Source organism: Lytechinus variegatus, chromosome 3 (assembly GCF_018143015.1).
Source record: "Lytechinus variegatus isolate NC3 chromosome 3, Lvar_3.0, whole genome shotgun sequence".
Lineage (NCBI taxonomy): Eukaryota > Metazoa > Echinodermata > Echinoidea > Temnopleuroida > Toxopneustidae > Lytechinus > Lytechinus variegatus.
In genome coordinates this window covers 58,269,728-58,289,187 of record NC_054742.1, presented here as the reverse complement: position 1 = coordinate 58,289,187, position 19,460 = coordinate 58,269,728, and the positions used below count along the sequence as shown (strand labels likewise).

At 37.4% G+C, this 19,460-nt stretch overlaps 1 long non-coding RNA gene across 1 annotated transcript; it reads right to left on the bottom strand.

Annotated features, from left to right (window-relative positions):
• Nucleotides 1-8,047: 8,047 nt before the first annotated feature.
• On the bottom strand, nucleotides 8,048-19,204 carry LOC121411481. Its single transcript, XR_005969473.1, has 3 exons — nucleotides 19,079-19,204; nucleotides 9,445-9,635; nucleotides 8,048-8,517 (listed from the first exon to the last, which is right to left on the bottom strand). It is a non-coding gene; the product is annotated as an uncharacterized LOC121411481 (long non-coding RNA).
• Nucleotides 19,205-19,460: the final 256 nt, after the last annotated feature.

The window sequence follows — 19,460 nt, the reverse complement described above, 5'->3', positions numbered from 1 at the left end:
TTTGCGAATGATGTCTTACAGTATATTCATTCTGACTTAGAATGGCAGAAGATAAAAAAGTTTGTGAAAAGAAGGAATGATGGCAAGCTGACTGAAGAATAGAACAGGATAGAGCAAGGTGACAATTAAGAATGAGCTGTTGATATAGAAAAAAAAGATGAATTAAGAATGACGGTAATATAGAAAGAGCATAATTACCATAATTTTTTTTAAGGATTTGGACAATAAGGAAGAATCTGGGTTTTGCCTCGCCGGCATAGCAGAGTGAGACTATAGGCGTCGCTTTTCCAATGACGGCGGAGTCGTCAACATTAAAATCTTTACCAAGGTTAGAGTTTTGAAATCATAAGTCATCATAACGTAGAAAATATATAGACTTAGCACATGAAACTCGGACATACATGTAAAGGTAATCAAGTCTTACTGAACATCCTGCCTGAGTGTCAAGTCACATGACCAAGGTCAAAGGTCATTTAGGGTCAATGAACTTGGACTATGTTGGGGGAATCAATATCAAAATCTTAACCAAGGTTAAGTATTTGAAATATCATAACTTCTAGAGTGTATGGACCTAGTTCATGAAACTTGGACATAAGGGTGATAGTGTATAACTGAAGATCCTGCCTGAATTTCAGGTCACTTGACCAGGTCAAAGGTCACTTTGGTCAACGAACTTTGACCATGTTGGCGTACTTGAGGAATTGTCATAACTGTCATTTTAGAGATCTAGTTCATGTAACTTAGACTAAGATCAATTAAGTATCCCTGAACATCTTGTGCAAGTTTCATATAACATGATCTAGGTCAAAGGTCATGTAGGGACAATGAACTTTGATAATGTGGAGGGGGGGTATGGTGGAATTGTCATAACTTAAAGTTTATAGATCTAGTTCATGGGACTGACGGTAATATAGAAAGAGCCAAATTACCATAATTTTTTTAAGGATTTGGACAATAAGGAAGAATCTGGGTTTTGCCTCGCCGGCATAGCAGAGTGAGACTATAGGCGTCGCTTTTCCAATGACGGCGGAGTCGTCAACATTAAAATCTTTACCAAGTTAGAGTTTTGAAATCATAAGTCATCATAACGTAGAAAATATATAGACTTAGCACATGAAACTCGGACATACATGTAAAGGTAATCAGTCTTACTGAACATCCTGCCTGAGTGTCAGGTCACATGACCAAGGTCAAAGGTCATTTAGGGTCAATGAACTTGGACTATGTTGGGGGAATCAATATCAAAATCTTAACCAAGGTTAAGTATTTGAAATATCATAACTTCTAGATTGTATGGACCTAGTTCATGAAACTTGGACATAAGGTGATAGTGTATAACTGAAGATCCTGCCTGAATTTCAGGTCACTTGACCAAGGTCAAAGGTCACTTTGGTCAACGAACTTTGACCATGTTGGCGTACTTGAGGAATTGTCATAACTGTCATTTTAGAGATCTAGTTCATGTAACTTAGACTAAGATCAATTAAGTATCCCTGAACATCTTGTGCAAGTTTCATATAACATGATCTAGGTCAAAGGTCATGTAGGGACAATGAACTTTGATAATGTGGAGGGGGGGTTGGTGGAATTGTCATAACTTTAAAGTTTATAGATCTAGTTCATGGGACATTAGAGTAACCATGTATTCCTGAATATTTTGTGCTTGTTTCTGGACACATGACCAAAATCAAAGGTCATTTAGGGTCAATGAAATTTGCTGTGTTGGGTATATTTGTTGAATTTGCATTTTAACTTAGAAAGTGTATGGATCTACACATGTAGTTCATGAAACATAGACATAAGGTAATCAAGTATAAATAATTGTTTTGCACATGTCTTAGGTCATATGATCATGGTCAAAAATCATCTTGGGTCAATGGACATAGTATTCTTTTGTGAATAATTATGTACTAGCTGTTTTCAAAGTCAGTACTACTGCTATATCGAATCGCGTAATGCAGGCGAGAGAAGGCCAGAGGCATTCCACTTGTTTCTGTTGGTATTTCTCAGAATACTTGTATGTCTTATATAATGAAATTGGTATAAACTGTTTGTAAGATACACTCGCACAGATAATACTAACAAAAGAAAAAAAGCCAAATATTTCACTGATTTTCAACTGTTCAGTCACTCTCATATCCAAAGCAACCCCCCCCCCCTCCCCATCAGTCCAAGGTATTTGAGAAAGAGATAGAGAGTTTGGACTGGACATGGATGTCTGCAGAAAAAAAAAATGCAGGGGGAGGGGGCAAAACATTTTGTGAAATGTGCAAGGGAGCGAAGCGACAGAGCAGAAAATTATTTAGGGATATATGAAAAATGCAGGGGCCAATATATTTTGGGAATATGTCAGAGGGAGCGAAGTGACCAAGCAGAAGAAAATGTAGAGGAGAAAAAAATTGTTAGGGTATGTGAAGGAGCAAAGCAACCGATCAAAAAGAAAGGCAGGTTAGTCAAAATATTTTTGAATATGTGTGAGGGAGCGACTCGTTCACTCCGAGCAGGAGGGACTTGTTTTAAATAAGCATAGGCGGGAAGGCCCCCTCTGCCCTCCTGTGGGTGGCAGGGGCTTATACACTTAAAATGCCAATATTTCTGGTTGGAATATCACACATTTTCAGCCAGAGCTTTGCGCTAATTTTAGAAATTATGTAAACCATTAACCCTATCTAGGCCTGGGTATTTTTGGAGTTCCTATGGCCGGGGGGGGGGGCTCCCAGGCCCCCCCCCCAAGATCTCAGCCGTCGACCGCGCGGAAAATCGGCACGCGGGTTGCCTGGAGCATAATCTACAAGACTGTATAGTAATTTATTTCATGCGAATCGCTATTAAGTTATTACGCTAATTTATGCGTAATTAGTATGCGAAATCATACTTTTCCCTTTAACTCCCTAAATAAAGCTCCAAATGTACTAATTTTTGGTATAGAAACTCTTTGTGGTGTCCTTAGCAAGTGTACATGAAAAAAATTGTGATATCAAATCATTTTCTTATGTATTATGTTGTTTATTGCAATTTCTTATGTTTTTCATTGTTTTTTCAATGAAATTTGTTGGGGACTCTTCTGTGATCATAAAAAGCATAAAATGAATACATTTAGACTAGAAAAACTAAAAATAATCATACATTTATGAATTTTGGTTGAAAACACAATTTTTGAGCAATTTTCGGTCTGACATGCACTTACATAATGTTGCGTAATTTCGGAACCATGTACCCGGGTGACGCAAAATTGGTCTCAAAAGTTGCGCAAGACTTGAAAGTAAAAAGTCAGCGAGCGGCGCGGTCAGAAAATTTCGCACGACGAAAATATCACGCGATTCGTTGAGGGGGGGGGGGGGCCTCCGAGGCCCCCAGGCCTAGATGGGATTAATGCTGATAAATACATGTAGATGTGCAGTGCTCTCTTGTAAAGCAGTTTTGTACTCAAGAGTCTACCCTGGGTAAAGAAAACAGAATAAATGAATAAAAAAATAAACAAAAACGTTGTTTCTAATCTCAGACTTTCCTATGCCCCTCGAAAGTTCACCCACTCTCTCTCTCTATCTGTCTTTGTTTCATTCATTTTCATTTTACAATTCTTTGTTTGTCTTTTGATATCTAAAGTTCAGGTTTACCCTCTCTATCTTGCACTATTCTAAGCCCCAGCCCCATTGGCTTCCACAGGATGGGGGGGGGGCTTCCTCCTGAAAACTGAAATCAAACAAAACAAATGTGGAAAATAAAATGGATAAAAGAAACAGATCCTTGGTGCATGTCTTACCAGCAAAAGCAGTTCATTCAGAATTTAACTCTCAAAACACCTAAATTCTACCGTAGGCCTACAGTAGGTTTATTGCCATTTCATCCACTGCCATTTTGCCCACTCACCAAATGGTATGTCATTTCTTCTAAAATCAGTTGTTTCCCAAATCTTCCAATTACCATTATGTCCAATAGCTAGTTGGTCTAATAACCATTTCGTCTATTTTCATTTTGTCTAATTACAATTTTTGCCATTTTGTCACGGTCCAATTTTCATTACAGTATGTCTATTACCATTAAGTCCATTTGCCAATTGGTCTAAGGGCAAATGGGCCAATGACCAATTAGTCTACTTTCATTTTGTCTATGTTCAATTTGGTCCAACTGCAGTTGATCCACTGTCACTTAGTCTCAACCCATTTTTTCTAACAATCATTTGGTCTAATCATCAATAGGTCCAATATTCATTTTGTCTATAATCAAATAGGAATAGTCTACTACTAGCAGCCCTTCTAGTTCGGTGCCTGTGTATTGCTGACTCGATCATCCTGTTGCTCTTGTGATTTGTTATTAATTTACACCTGTCGTTTGATTTTTTTTTATAAGTAAACTTTTTCAGCTCCATTGTAATACATTTTGTGTTCTTATGTCATGTTCTTCCCCTCCTTTCCCACTTTTTTCTCTTTTAATTTTTTGGGTACCGTCAAAAGCTATTATCATTATTATAGTACATTTATTTATTAGTACTATCGTGAATTACAATTATTTATTAATATTATCAGTTATATGATGAATGATGATTATCATGAATGATGATTATCAAGAAAGGGAAAATTCCAAATCAAAGGACCCTATTCCAATTTTAACATTTTTAACCACTCCCATTCCCCTTTTTGTGAGCGTTATGTAGTAGAGAGAGCGTGTGGGATGCTGTATGCTGTACTGCATCATTCCATTCCTGACAGTAGGCCTAGTTATATGTTTTCTTTTTTATCTTCAATAATTTCAAAGTATATTTAAGAAGTCATTTCGCCCCCTCGGATAATGCATCTTATTTGTATTAGACAACATGGCTATTGCACCAATTGGCTATTTGGCTATTAGTCTAAATGACAATTGAGCGATTTTAGAATTGGACGAACTGGGTATTACACAATTTGGTTGGTTGATTATTGGACCTAATGGGTGGTGGACAAAATAATTAGACGAAATGGCACTTGGACAAAATGACAAGTACCAGTAGACAATTTGGACCAACTGATATTAGCCAACATGGCTATTGTAATAAATAAACATTGGACGAACTGATTAATAGACGAGTTGGCATAAGCCTACATAAAATTAGACCAAATGGGTGGTAGACGAAGCTGCTATTGGACGAAATGGGTGGTGGACAAAAAGGCATTAGACCGAATGAAGGTAGACTATGTGGTGTGTGGACTAAATGGCAGTAGACGAATTGGCAATTTACTTTACATCATGTGTTTACCATTCTTAGAAATTGCATATTTCCTAAAACAAGTCCCTTTCGCTCGGGAGTAAATGTGTCGCTCCCTTGCAGACATTTTCCAAAATATTTTGATTGACCGAGTAAATAAAACAAGAAATAAATAATCAATTACAAAAACAAAAATGTTTTTAATCTGAGACTTTTTAATGCCCCTCGAAAGTTCACCTGTTTTCTCACTCTCTCCACCTCTCTTTGCTTTCATTCATTTTCATTTTACAATTCTTTCTCTCTCTTTGATATCTTTAAAGTTCAGGTTCACCCTTTCAAACTATTCCAAGACCCCGCCCCATTGGCATCCACAGGAACTGGGGTTTCCCCCCTGGAGATTAAAGTCAAACAAAAGACAAATGTGGAAAATAAAAATGGATAAAGACAAATAATCCTCTGCGCATGTCTTAGCTACCAATACAGTTCATTCAGAATTTAACTCTCACAAAGCTTAAATTCTACCGTATTGTGCTTAGAAAACGCATAATTCCTATGCCATTTTTAAACAAGTCCCTATTGCTCAGGAGTGAATGTGTCGCTCACCAGCACAAATTCGAAAATATTTTGTCTGACCTGCTTTCTGTTTATTTGATCGGATGCTTTGCTTCCTCACACACACAACAATTTTTGTCCCTCTTTCCTTTTACTTTTTTACTTCTGTTTGGTCACTTTGCTCCCTCTCACATATTCTCGAAATATCTTGGCCCCTCCATTTGTTCTCAGTCTTTTCGCTCTCTCAAATATCCCCAGAATAATTTTTCTGCTCAGTCGCTTCACTCCCTTGAACATATCCCAAAAATGTTTGGCTCCCCCTGCATTTTTTCTGCAGTTGGCCACGTCACATTCAACATCTCTCTCCAATACCTTGAAGTTAAGGGGGGGGGGTACTTTGGATATGAGTCTCTGAACAGTAGAAAATCAGTAAAATATTTGGGTTTTTTTCTTTTAAGTCAATATTCTGTGAATGAGTGTATCTTACTAAAGGATTATACCCATTTCATTTCATACAACATACACAGTTTTAGAAATACAAAAAAAAATATGGTAGGCCTAATGTTCGCTTTCTCGGGCATTAATCAAAGGCTCCTCCACACCTGTCTCTCTTTGTCTATCACCCTCAATCTCAATTCATCTTTTTTTCTCTATCAAACAGCTCATTATTAAAGGTCAAGTCTACCCCAGAAAAATGTTGGTTCAATTAAATAGAGAGAAATCAAACTAGCATAACACTAAAAATTCCATCAAAATCGCATGTCTAATAAGATATGGCATTTCAAACTTTCACTTATTTTTCATAAAAAAAAAATAATATGCACAACTCAGTGACATGCAAATGAGACAGTCGATGATGTCCCTCACTCACTCTTTATTTTGTTTTTTATTGTTTGAATTATACGATATTTCATTATTTAGAGATATGACAATAAGGACAAACTTTACTGAACCATATAGTATTGAATAATGCTAATTCCACATGATCAGAGAGGAATAAAAGTTTGTTAAACATGACGAGGAGAAATATAACAAAAGAAATAGCTCACTGTCTGATGACATCATCAGTCTCCTCATTTGCATACCGACCAGAATGTGCATTTAACTCTTGTTTTTTTAATTTAGCTAAATTTTAAAATTGTGTCGGGTCAGTTTTCCAGACCACATACATTGAACTACGGCATTCCGCAAGGTTCCGTCATCGGCCCACTGTTGTTTACACTCTATGTTCGTCCAATTGGAGATATCCTTCGATCTCATGATGTTTCCTTCCACATGTATGCAGTTTGTTCCAACGGATCCAGTGGCAGTTGATAATGCTATTCACAAACTTAGCTGCTGTATCACTGAAATCCATGACTGGATGAAGGCAAACAAGCTCAAACTCAATGATGCAAAGACTGAATCTTTGTCTCTGCTTCGCCACATCATTTATCATCTGATCTCATGAAGGATGTCAGACTGACAATTAACGAGAAATCTTTCCAGCCTTGTAAGTCTGTTCGCAATCTTGGTATAACATTTGAGCCTTCTGCAAATCTCAGCCATCACGTCACCTTGGTCTGCAGAAACGTCAAGTTTCATCTTCGTAACCTCTGGAGAGTGAGACGTTTTATTGACAAGCAAACATGTCATGCTGCTGTCAGGGCTCTTGTTCTTTCCAGACTGGACTACTGCAATAGTCTCTTCAGCGTTCTTAGCCAGAAAGACTTAGACCGACTTCAGAGACTACGGAACTCTGCCGCTAGGCTTGTCTTCTCTGCTCCCCTTCGGACTCGCACAGAACCTCTCCGACTGGAACTCCATTGGTCGGTCAGGATTCGGGATAGCCTTCAAAATTTTGCTGCTAGTCTTCAAGTCGCTCAACCACAGAAGCCCGGAGTACATCGATAACATTCTCATTCGTCGTTCTCAAGTCCGTACTACTCGTTCATCTTCGTCAATCTGGCTCACTCAACGCCTTTCCAAGAGACGTGCGAGTGAAACGTCCTTTCCTGTGATTGCTGCAAAACTATGGAATCACCTACCAGCTGCAGTGCAGATGGCCTCCTCTGTTGAACAATTCAAGAAGGCCATTAAATCCCATCTATTCTGCTAAGTGGACAATTAATTGCATGGACTAGACCGATCATTCTCAGGTGTAGAACAGTTGTTTTAGTGGCCAAAACAAATATGGAGTAGTGTGTGTGCAGCGCTTTGTAACCGAAAGGAAAAGGCGCTATATCAAATGACTTTTGGATTGGATTGGATCAGAACTTTCTCATTTTACATCAAATTTGCAATCAAATTTTCAGTGTTTTGCTTGCAGTCAGCTTGCCGTCATTCCTTCTTTTCACAAACTTTTTTCTCTTCCGACATTCTAAGCCAGAATGAATTTACTGTAAGACATCATTTTTGCAACACGTTCAAATTTAATGAATTCACTTTTGTTACATGCCCAGTGATAAACTATTTCATTGAGCTATGTTAAATAATCAGAATGCACATAGCGTAAATTATTTGTTGTAAAGTTGTGCAAGTCAGGTTTGTCCAAACTTAACAGCAAGTACATGTAATCTACACTTCTGTGTGGTCTCCAGCCTCTTCTCCAAGTTTTTAATAAAGTCCATTATTGTTGTTAACTTCCACTTTACCCCTCCTGGACTTTCTGGTATTGAGTAGTAGTGGTCCTTGAGAAATGAAAGTGCTGAGGACTTTGGTACAGGTGTCTTTGCAGTATCTGGGAGGTTGTTCGCTGAATCGAAACGTCTTTCTTCCGGGGGTTTCCCTGGCTTGTGTGAATTCTGTAGAAGAGTGAATTTTAAAAAAGAAACATTTCAGAAAAAAAGAAATATTGAACAAACAGAGATACAAGAATTGAAAGATAACTTTGAATTTGTCAAATTAATATTCAATAGTACATGAAGAATAATATTTATTTAGAAATCAATACTTTTCCTCCGACTTGCAGCAAGAAAAACATGTTTTTTTAATATTTATGATGATATATTAACCCTATCTGGCCCCAAAGGGGGGAGGGCTTAATACGCCCCCTCCACAGTTTTTTGCAATAAGTCCACACTGAGAAACAAGTCCTCATGATGTTTTTTGGTTCAAGTCTCGCAGAACTTTTGGGACCAAATTCGCAACACCCAGATACGCAACATTTATGAGTTCATGTTGGACCAAATAATGCTCAAAAACGTTATTTTGTATATAAATTTAATCCAATGGAAATCCCTTCAGAAAAAACAAAACACTTAAGGCCCTGAAACAAAGAAATTATAGAAACAATAAAATACATAATAGAAATTTGATTTACCATTTTTTAGGTGCACATTTGATAGAAACTATAGACCTTTGGGAATTATTTGGAGACTTACCTGTACAGCAGAGAATTCTCTATGCATAAATTAATTTATTTAAAATAAATTTCAATAGAGTCTGAAAAATCAGCGATGCATCCTTCGCCATGCAATTTCAAAGTAGCCCAGGCTAATTATGTAGGGCTAAACCAATTTTTTAATTTGTTTGATTATTGAGTAAGCGTTTACTTTAAATACACAATATAGGCCCAGGTCTATGGTTACCCTCCCGAATATATAATTCTTTATCTCTCTTTGGCTACTGAAAATGGAATGTTTAAAACATTGTCCTGTCAAACCAAAGGTAGATGATAGTACAGAAAATATGTTTCTTTAGAACACATGTATGATATTGATCTACTGTACCTTCTGAAGACGAGGGGGGATATCAAATATGGTTGGGACAGCATCCTGTCTAAGACGAATCGTTTGCCCAGTTCTGTCAAGCAAGCATCTTCAAAATGATCAGAACAGAGTACAGAGCTCTTGGAGGAATTCAATGAAGCTCATCCATACTGTGTTACAGTACAGGTTCAGTCCAATTGCTGAATGGGAATCTGCAGCAAATGTAAACAAATGCCATGAAATCAATTACACATAATTAAGAAAACTCTAGGCTTACTTAGCAGGGGCCCGTTTCTCAACACCTGGACAAGTTAGTCTATATCTTTATCTACAGAGTTAGTTCCAATCTTAACCCAAAAGGATTTTTAACCAGAATCCATTGATATCGTTATATCGATACTATCGGTAGAAAATACATAAGAGATGAAGCCTTACTGCCTTAGTCAATTTTCAGAACTAAAATTATGATAAAACTTGCATTTATTGTGAAGAATCTGGAAATAAATCCAATCAAGATAATAACAGAGGCAAAATATGCATCAAACATGGTAACACCATGTAGACTTGGGCATTAAATTACTGAGAAAATGAAATTATCACTAATTCATTTCGTGACTAAAAAAAATGTCATACGGACGTTGAGATGGGTACCCCCAGATAGAGAATTTTAATAGTTAACGTAAATAAACCATACAGGCTTTCTTCATAAAATAATGATAATTATATAGGTTTTTATGATACCATCAAAATATACTGTATCATAAACTGTTGGCTTGTTACCATCGTCTGTCTTCGCAGAGCTGGGATGGCCGCACCATTTCGAGAAAGCTGGGAGCTTTTCTTGAAATAGGGTGGGTTGATGGAGGGCAGACAAATAAACGCACATTTTTGAGACAACCGGGACAGCTTTTCACGAAAGGCTGTATTTAATATTTTTCTGAATCAGTCGTTTCTATGAAATTAGTCATCAAATAATGACAACAATATAACAGTGATATAGACAGAGGTAAACAGATGGGGGGAGCTTGGGATGGTCCCCCCCCCCTCAAAAAAAAGACTAAAAAAGGAAAGAAAAGAAAAGAGAGAAAAATGAAATATAACATTTTTTGTATATTTTCATGTCAAGCTACAAAATTTGATTTTTTTTAAAATGAAAAATCTTCCTCGCTCACAACTTTTATTGAATTTTGCCCGATACGACATATCTGAACCCCTCAAAATTTTTGGCTCATTTCGCCTCTGATTATTAGGAGAAAAAAAGAACTTGCAGTTTTTGTGATTTTAATAAAATTGCATATTAATGAAGTAATTCTAGACCCCAAACAATTCCACAAAGCCATATTATATAAACAATGGAATCATGAGAAATAGTGTATTCTATATAAAAGCATTTGCCTAGAAGTGTGATGAAACAAATCATTGGCAGAGTGAGCCAAAGATTTTGAAGTGGCTAGATAATGGCATATTGGGCAATTTTTTTTATTTGTGAGCGAGCAAAAATTTAGAATTTGTTTTATTTATAAAAATCCAATTAAAGCACAATATTCTGAATAATTTATTTCACCATATTCTCTTCCCCTTTCTTGGTCATGATTTTTTGTAGGAGGCAGGGGGGGAGCAAGCACCCGAAGCCCCCCCCCTTCATCTGTACACCACTGAAGCAATTACTTTGAAACTGACTTTCCTTCGCAAGCTGCTGGCTAGCACTGATATAATAGTTACCATATATGGCAGCACCTGTGAACTGCTGTGACTATTGAAAATGAATAAGCCTAAACAGTCAGACCGCAGGTCCCTATGCTAATGAGCAAAAAAGGCCAGATTCATCCAAATCATCTCGTGGCTGAATCCTCCTCCTTGCAAAATCTCATGATTCGTGAGATTTTCTTTTTCTAAGAATTTACCTGTTTTAACCTCAAGTTAAATGAAATATTATTGCACCATCAGATAGAGTAAGAGTTACTCTTTCATATTGGTCATTTATTTTGTATACAATATTTTGTTAAATAAGTAAATTTCTGGCCTGAAAGTGTGCCTCAAAACTGAATTTTCTTCCTCTGTTTTCTTTTGCAAATTGTGCAAAACTTTTTATGTTGAGCCTCAATGATATCTATATCACCATAAAGCTGAACTTTTGTACTTTCTCACAATGCCATTCTTGATGTGCGGCACCTTTTAATCGGGTCAAGTTCACACTTTTCCCACCAAGGTACAAGACAAGATTTCTGAAATTTTGTACTTGCATGAAATCCAGAGTCCTGATTGGCTGGATAAGGTTCACAGAACAACAGGCGCGGGGTATTTGAGATTACCACATGGGAAGTGTGACCTTCCCACGAACCCAGGCACTGGAACCGTTGGAATTTGCCACTGGGTGGTCTCTTTGACCAATCAGAGTGCAGTATTCTTGTTTTCAAACTGCTTTATGTACTTGATCTTGACCCGATTAAACCAATTCTTATTTTGAAACCTATATCATTTCAAAGCATACATATTCAGCTTTATCATGATATAAAAATCATTTGGGCTCAAACATAAATAAAGTGTGAAAATAGCAGCTTTTGTCAGGTGAAAATATTTACTTTGTAGGATATTTTAGATCAAAATTTTAACCTATATTACAAAATCTTTGACTAATCCAAACACATGACCTGAAAGAATTATTCTTCTTCTTTACAATGGTACCAAATTCATGAAATTCGATGCACAATTAGAGCAGCAATGACCAAATGAAAAGAGGTGTTTTGGTCTGCATCAAGCTCATTAAATATGCAAAACAACTCAAGTCATGAATATCACTTGGATGAAAGAAGCCACTTTCTTGGGACCTGCAGTCTGACTGTAAATAAATGAAAATGCACAAATTTTTTGTTTCCCTTCTCTCCTTTTTTTGTCTCACCTGCATAGCAGAGTGAAACTATAATATAGGTGCCACTTTTCTGAATAATCATTCAATTATTCTACCAATTCAAAATGAATGGTTTTGTGATGTATTATTATCAAAACTTGTTATTAATTTCATATACATTCGTAATTCCGAAGCTTCGTTTTTCCGAAGGTTTGGATATTCCGAAGGTTCGTTAATCCGAAAGCGAAATAAGGTTCATTGTTCCGAAGGTTCGACAATCCAAAAACGATATGAGGTTCATTGTTCCAAAGGTTCGTTAATCCGAAAACGAAATAAGGTTCGTTTTTCCGAAAACAAAATGAGGTTCGTTGTTCACTTTGTCTTGTAAAAACAGTATTTCTATATACAAAAATCAATTCATTTGATCACCTCCTAGTGTTTCATTATGTTGACCTGACGATCCATGATTATAATTCCTGCAGAAATTGCAACAAGCCAAACCAAACAGAATCATTTTGCCACACTCGAATTCTCAGCCACATCTCCATTCCTTCATCCCCAAATCATTACTAGAAAAGCCTAATGTATTTCTATCCAGGATGTAAATAAATTCTAGAAAGAATCTCGAAGTCTTGCCTCTGGCCCTGCCTAGAAGGTACTTAGGTGTTCCACTACCAACATGATAAAGGGATGCTCCAGGCTGAAGATACTCATCATTGACCTCATCTCCAAAATAGAGTAAAATTCACAAAGCAATTAATGCTAGAAATTTGATCAAAATCGGATATTGAATTTTAATATTTGCATTATTCCAATGAAACAGATGTAAGCATGTCTTCATGAATATTCAGTGAGCAAACTGATATCATACCCCCACTTGTTCTTATGTATTTTATATGAAATTAGGTTTATTAAAAAAGAAATTACAGGTCATAATTGAATTGACAACTGATTTAGTGCATTTAATTAGTTATTACTGTAACTTATTTAATTATAATGGAGACAAATCATTTACACATGAGCATGAAAAATGAAGCAATTATGATTTCGTGTAATAACATTAGGAAAGTGGGAACGTGACATCAGCCCACCTAGTGAATATTCATGTTTATGGCATAGACTGAGGACTAGGCCACTCGAGGGTTCACTGCATGCCTCCGTTCACAGGAAAATCAAAGCACGACACATGAAAATCTCTTTATGAGCTAATCTTTCCACTTCTTTGGAGATTCCTGTATCCAGATGAAACACTACCATGCAATTGCACGAATAAAGTCCCTTTGGTGACCATTTGAGCACTCTGTTCCTCATCTTTTCCTTCTCTTCACGTCGCTGCCTGTAGAACCGCATAATCAATTTGTGCCCTAAAGAAGGCATGTGATTTATATTCATATCAAAGACACACGGCAAAGAATAGGAACCTTGACTATTTTAAAGCAAATCGACGCATAGTATTAAGCGAAGTCCTTAGAGTGTCCAATCTTTTCATTGTATAGACTTTAGAAGACTGTATTATTGACATAACGAACAAAGCTTGTACTGCTGGTTTTGTTCAAGGTAATGGCGCTGTCACACCTTGGCGTTTTAGACAGCGTATGCCCAACGTATGAGGAATTTGGCGAATACGCTGGCGTACTTCGAATACATTACGGGTAAGTTTTGCATACGTCAAGAGTACGCTAAAACACGCTGGTATACGTCGTCATACGGCGAGGTCGTCGAAAAATTTTGTGCAAGCACAAAATTTTTCGACGCATGCCAGCGTATGGCTCATACGTCCCGCATACGCGGGCCATAAGTTGTAGGCAATTTACGCTATCGTTGATACACGTTGACACACGTTACTCGTAAGTTAATCATAAGTCGATGTACGTCGAGATAATGTCCAGCGTACCCTAAAACTTACTTCTAACCTATGAGTAACGTGCTTTGAATGTATGTGTAACTTAACTCCAACGTATATTGACGTATGAAGACGTGCTCCGGACGACCACAAAACTTACTGAACGTGTTTATAACTTACAGCTACTGTATAATGGCGTATTGACGTTTATAGGAATTGGTATATAAAGGTGGGGTTCACAGGAGTTTTCTTCGGCATGGCGGTGGTGTTGATACGGTGATGTATCGTGCGGTTGTGATTTGAATAGTTGAACGTGTATGGCAGCCTTTTTATAGGCTACGACACGTGTTCGTCAGCGATACGCTGCCGCGCGCTATGCGTAAGTTAGGCTATCATAGGGCATAAGTTGTGTACGCCAGCAATACCCTAAGCATTCATTGGAATACGTTACTATAAGTTAACGAAGCGTTCGATATAAGTTACTAATACGTTATGTATTCATCCAACTCGTTATGAATACGCTAAGTACATGTATACGCCCAGAGTTGAAAAAAAAACAATCAAAGTTCAGCGTATGCCGACGTTTTAGAGAAATTTTGATACGTCAGGCATACGCGTCTAAAACGCCAAGGTGTGACAGCGCCATAAGTAGATTTTATTCTATTTTTTTAATTCCAGGTGTTCATCATTTTAAACTATTTGAAAAAAAAGTGTTTTCAATATCACCGCCAATAATAATCTTAAATTATGTTTTTGAAGGTACCAGTATTTCATTCATTGGTGCCCATATTAATCTAGTAATTATAAGAATTGCGCATTAAAAGAATTTAGATACAGTTATAACACTAGAAATTTGAAATGATGCCCCTGCTTAAAGCGATCAGAAATTCATTCAATATGATTGAATTTAATATCATGCAGAAATCAATATGTATAAAATGAACAAATTTAGACCTTTGACCTACAGATTTGCCTTTTTTTTTAATTTGTTGAATATTTCATAAGTTATCATGAGGAAACCAACTCGCATATTTAATGAGCTCTGATCTGTTACCTGCAGACTCTGAATTCAAACTTGTAGTAGCCTGTACTTGTAGTAGCCTAAAAAACTTGTGTAGCCTGTATTTTGGTTCATCTACCTACACTCCCTCATTTTTTTACAAATCTGATGAATATTTCATCATGCGTAAACCAACTCACATATTTCATGAGCTGTGACCTTGGACCTGCAGATTCCAATTTCAAACTCAGCCTGTATTATTTATGGTGTCATACTGTCATCTACCTACACACCAAAAATTTTTTAAATCCAAGAATATTTCGATTTATTGCACGGAAAACAAGTGGGAGGGGGGGTGAACGAATTGACGGACAGGGGCAACGCTTATGGGGTAACGCTTAATGCCCCCTCCGGACTTTGTCTGTGGGGGCATAATTACAGAGGAGCTGAATTTGAAGCGAGCCTGAATCAAGGCTGCAAAATTTATTAGCGCCACCATCAGGCTTCATTTTATTTCTGTAGAAAGAGACCCGCTAAGTCACTTTCCAGGCCAAAGTAATCAATTTTTTTTGTGTGTGATTTTGATTTAAAGGAAAAGTCCACCCAAGTCCACCCCAACAAACAGTTGATTTGAATAAAAAGAGAAAAATCCAAAAAACATAATAGTCAAAATTTCATCAAAATCGGATGTAATATAAGAAAGTTATGACATTTTAAAATTTTGCTTATCACAAAATAGTTATATGCACATCCTGGTCGGTATGCAAATGAGGAGACTGATGACGTCAACCACTCACTATTTTGATCACGTGAAACATGAAATATTCCAATTTTCTCCCCTTTGTCAAGTAAAATAAAGACTAATTCCACCCTGAACGTGTTGAATTAGCATTGTTTAATATTATTCAGTCAAGCTGGTCTTTATGGTCAAATCTGTAAAAAATGTGTAATTCAAACTATAAAAAAACAAAAGAAATAGTGAGTGACGCCATCGACTGTCTCATTTGCTTGTCACTGAGTTGTGCATATCACCGTTTTGTGAAAAGGAAGCAAATCTTTAAAATTTCATAACTTTCTTATTTTACATCTGATTTCGATGAAATTTTCAGCATTATGCTAAATAGTTTGATTTTTCTCTATTCATTCAAATCTTCATTCTCTGGGATTGACTTGACCTTTAAGAATAAAAAAAAATACTTTTGTACATGGCTACTCACCAGAAAGTGCTGTGGTGAGTAGTGAGGGGACTCTAGACTAGTAGAGTCAACGCCTACAGCCAAGCCTTGCCCTAGCTTGGCAGCCGCGGGCCTACACCAAAAGCTTTGGTCTCTTTTATGTTGGTTGTTCTGATGATGTACGTTGGCTCCACTCACCAAATACAGAGACCGAGTTCTAGCGTGATCTGTACAGGGGACTCAATCGCCATATGTTTATGTACGTAAGTTCGGAAAAAAACGGAGTGAAGTTGCTTGACAGCCAACATGTTTTCCCCTTTCAAGTTTCTTTTTCCCATTTTGGTGCATTTCAGGCCAAAAGGGAATAATAATCTCCATTTTGGTTCAATTCTTTTCAGTATTTTCATAAAATAAAGCCAAAAAATCGATGTGCCCCGTGAGTGGCCGGGGGATTTTGCATTGTAAGCCCGGGGGCCAGTTACATTGACGAGTGGATACCATGCGCGACCAAAAAACACGTAAAAAGGATGTCTTTTTCACGACAGTGCACATTACGTACATAACGTGATAAGGGTGTCAAAAACACAAAAATAATGAAAAAAGGGTATCTATTTCGCGAGGAAAATTACGTGTTTAGGGTCGAATTCTGATAAAACAAAATTAAAATGTTTTATAAACTAAAGGATGTCCTTTTGCCCCAACACTTTGTGTTTAAAGTACGATTTTTGCGCGAGGTGTAGGTGGGGTCGTATTAAACCAAATAAGGTAAAGCCGATGACCGAAGGACCCGTAACAATAAAACATTTGTGTACTTGTTTAGACTTTAGGGGTTCATTTCAGGGACCATTTGCCAAGAGTATCGTTTTGCATGTTTCCAATACTTGCTAAGGGTAGGGTTTCACATGCCAATAGTAATTACTTGTTAAGGTGCACTCACACAACATGCGAGGTTAGTAATACTAACCTCGCACAACGCATGTGGTTTCATAGTGGACTTTGACGTTTTCATTCATCACACGAATGTGAGGGAATAAAAAACGCCAAACATTTGAGTATTTCTCCACTAATGGAAATTTGTTTTTATGATTTAACTTTTTTTTTAATGAATTGGAAATTATTTATAAAAGTGTTTTTATCGCTTACCTCCAAGTCTCAACCAGGACACTCCGTTCGATCCGTCCTTAATACTGCGGTGGAAAGTACGCAAACAACAATCGAAAAGCAATTTTTCGTATCGAACATTCTCAATTCAAGTCGTCAGCGCATAATAGGAAATTGTACCAAAAATCAACAGGTTGCATCTCATGTATATACTTATTGGTAAAGTACGCCATCTTTTGACAAGATGATGATGAAAGTGGATTGAACGAGCAAGAAAATAATGCTGATCGCCTAGAATGCAGCTAGCTTGCAACACCGTAAACAAAGGTACGGTAGGCACTTAAGAACCAAGTTTGAAAGGACACTCGTAAAATTACGTCACTCTCGCGATGAATAATCATTAGATCATGGTCGTGCGTGTTCAATAAAAACTCTCTGCATGCATGCACTCAGTGTGTATTGAACACGCACGACCACGATCTAATGAATATTCATCGGCGAGAGTGACATAATTTTACGAGTATCCTTTCAAACTTGGTTCTTAAGTGCCTACCGACTTTGAAATAATATCGCGCGCCCTCTTTAGGCAAAAGTTGATATCAACGCTGATCAAGAGGCATCTACGTGAAGATCACGAAAAATGCTCTTATTTTATTCAAAACAACACCAAACAGAATTCAACAAACGATCCATATGGTTCGGTAAGTGTCATAGAATAAATATAATGCTTAGCTACGATGTAAAGTCATAGTTATTTTAGTAAAAAGGGTGTGAAAGATTCGCGTGCACCAGGTGCATATGAATCCTTCACACACGAGACGATTTGAAACCATGAGTGGTTAAGGGTGCATTTTCAGAATATGGAAATTATGTGTTTAGGGTGCTTTTCGAGACCCCATGGTCACGCATGGTATCCACTCGTGAATGGAAGTGGCCTCCCCGGGATTGTAAGTCCCCTAATGCCCAATGGTGGCTGCATGATAGCGAGCTGTCTGTGAAAGAGAAATTTTTAAAAATTAAAACATGCTGAAAAACTCCTCAAAACACACGGCTGGCAGCTTTCTACCACGGGCCTAGACCAAAAGCTTCAGTTCAGTCTCTGTATTTTGGTTGTTGCGCTGAACTACGTTGGCTCCACCATGATAGTAAAATGTCAGAAATTGTTGAATAAATCCCACTGACCCCAGAAACAACGGTTATTCCCGTCTACTGCAGGCTGCGGGCCAAGCTGTACAATAATTTCAATAACTTTATTTGTCATCCACTTTTGATGAAATTTTCAGCATTTTTTTTGCTCTGAGTATGGTTTTTACGGCCAAATCGTGGTTTTGGGAACCACTCGTTGATTTGTGTATGCGCACTTGTGTACGAAGAGAATGGAGGTGGAAATAAAGCGCTGCTGTATTAAGTGAACGGTAGTTCCCAATATCACGATAATGCCGTTTTTACATTATATATTAAGATCTAGGCCGGAATATCTTCAGCCTGTATAATTCATTACCATTTCAGATGTGCAGAAAAGACAAATCACCCTCCCCGGCCCCATGCTGTACTGACAACAGTACATAAACTTGAATACACGGACTAGCATTGTTTTTGCAAATGCAAGTTTGGTAACGATTAACGAATTCGCGAATTTCCCTCTTTTAACGTAATTTTTGAGTCGAAAAATTTAAAGCTGAACTTACTAAATCAATGTCCATCCACATCCTAGCGATTAGAGCAGTTGTATGCAGCTCATGTAGGCATGAATAACGTGAAATCTAAGCTAAGACAAGTTCACCAACTCGTCAACAGCTACGTGACCGGCCCGACCGTACCGGAGCTTTAGTACAGCTAGCTAGCTAGCTAGCTGCAGGCGCTGGCAATCAGCGACCCATAGCAGACAGAGGAGACAAAATTTTTTTGTGTTTTGACACAAAATCATTTCGTCGACGGAATGATTTCGCAACGGAACGAAATGAATAGACAGAGACGAAATTTTTTTTGTGTTTTGACACAAAATCATTTCGTCGACGGGATATCGCATCTGAACGAAATAAATAGACAGAGGAGACGAAATTTTTTTGT